This window comes from Penaeus chinensis, chromosome 12 (genome assembly GCF_019202785.1).
Source record: "Penaeus chinensis breed Huanghai No. 1 chromosome 12, ASM1920278v2, whole genome shotgun sequence".
In the NCBI taxonomy this organism is placed as follows: Eukaryota; Metazoa; Arthropoda; class Malacostraca; order Decapoda; family Penaeidae; genus Penaeus; species Penaeus chinensis.
The window spans coordinates 11419642-11421932 of NC_061830.1; positions in this window are offsets into that span (position 1 = coordinate 11419642).

Below are 2291 nucleotides of genomic sequence, written 5' to 3' on the forward strand. Positions count from 1 at the left end.
TATTATTATTATTATTATTATTACTAGCATTAGTATTATTAGCATTGTTAGCATTATTAGCATTATTAGCATTATTAGCATTATCATCATCATCATCATCATCACCATTATTATTATTAACGTTATTAATATTATTGTTATTATCATGATGATAGTGATTAATAAAAGTAGGTGTAATTGTAGTAGTAATAGTATTACCATTGTGATTACTACATTAATGATAGTAACAGCAGTAATAACAATAATTATATTCTTATTACTGTTATTATTACTATTTACATAGCATCATTACTATTATCATATTTTGATTATTATTGTTATCATTATCACCATTATCATTTTTATAATTGTTATTGTTATTGTGTTTGTTGTTAGCATTATATTAGTAGTAGCAGTAGTAGCAACGGATGGCCACTAGGCCTAGTTTATCTTTTTCCTTGTTTGTCATTAACATTATTAGTCATCAAACGAAATTACGCTTTTTGATGATCTTGTTCCTACAGTCCTTTGGGCTTCATACACTGGCTGTAACGTCTTCCCTTTGTAAAACATATATAGTAGCAGCAAATAGTTTCATGAGACTTCGGTTGTTACACGAGAAGGGCAAGTTAGGAGCCCGTGTCTACTTCAACGTTGTCGCAAATTCTACACCTAACACCGAATAAGACAGTATTGGCCACGATCACCCGTTCCATTGTGGCTGATAGCGAGCGGGTTGGAGCGAGCTCTACAACGCTGTACAAGAGTATGTGGACAAGGTCGAAATGGTAGCGAACGAGGGAAGGGTAATAGTCTATTCTTCTCACTTTAAGCCTCTGGTCTCTGGCGCCTGATCGCTGTCGGGGTGGATGCAGCACAAACGAAGTCTGGTTGGTAATAGTGTTTCTTTTTGTTTTCCTTTATATAAAAAATAATTTGAAGACTAATAGTTTCCTCGCACCTGGCGTGGAGATAATTCATTTTCTTAACGGATCATATTTGGAAAGAAAAATATAGAAACGGTTATTTAAAGCCATTGTTTTAAAGTGCATTTACTATGCTTAATTACTAAATTATTGGTCGTTGGGAGTAGGCTATTTCAAGTTTTAATATATGGCTACTAAACTACAACGAAGATATCATCATTATTCACCTGGCACTTAACGAACACTATCTCGAAAATATACAACTTAATATAAAAGTCTTTCACGACAATTATAACTTTGCTTGTTTAGCTTTCATCAGACTGCACCAAGGACGATAAAATCCTTCGGTGCAATACATAACAGAAAAGGTCATAGAAGTGTGACTAAAGTTCGGAATAACTATCTCGTTGCAAAGTTCATCCATGTATATTTTAACTATAGTACGAAACTGAAATTCATGATACTAACTCTTCCTTTCTACAAAGCCTATTACGAATATATCAATTCAAATCGATATAACAACGGCTGATCGGAATAACTGAAATCCATGATACTAATTTCCCTTTCTAAGAAGCCAAGTAAGAATAGCAATTTAAAGAAATGTTGCAAGAGTTGATCATATTTATCACGGGAGAGTACAGAAGGATTTCTCATACCTATATCCTAACACATATCACTAACGAAAAAAAGACATGAAAAACATTTGTCTCTAGCTTTATCGGTCTAGATATTTCATTTACAATTGTAACGCAATATTCTAGAAACCAGTTCAATATAACCTGTTAAGGTATATCACCTCAAAGGAGACGCCTTTGGGTGATACTGTTTGAATTTGAAATCATCATATCCGCTTAGATTATTACTTGCGAAGCAGTTCACACCCATACGAATATATATGTGTGTATATATATATATATATATATATATATACATACACACATATACACACATGTATGTGTATATATGAATATATCTATATATATATATATATATATATATATATGAATATATATATATATATATATAACTATATATATATGTATATACATATGAATATATATATGAATGTTTTTATATATTCATATATATATGTATTTATGTATATATGTATATATATATATACATATATATTAACATAGACACATATACACATACACAACACCCACCCAAACACACGTATATATATGTGTGTGTGTGTGTGTGTGTGTGTGTGTGTGTGTGTGTGTGTGTGTGTGTGTGTGTGTGTGTGTGTGTGTGTGTGCCACGGCGACTTCCCCTACGACTCTTGCGTTTGACTTCTCAAGGCGACATGTCTTTTTCTCGCGTTGTCACCGGGCTCGAGCGAGCAGTCGGAGCGCAGGTGGAATGGATATGGCCGATGACTCC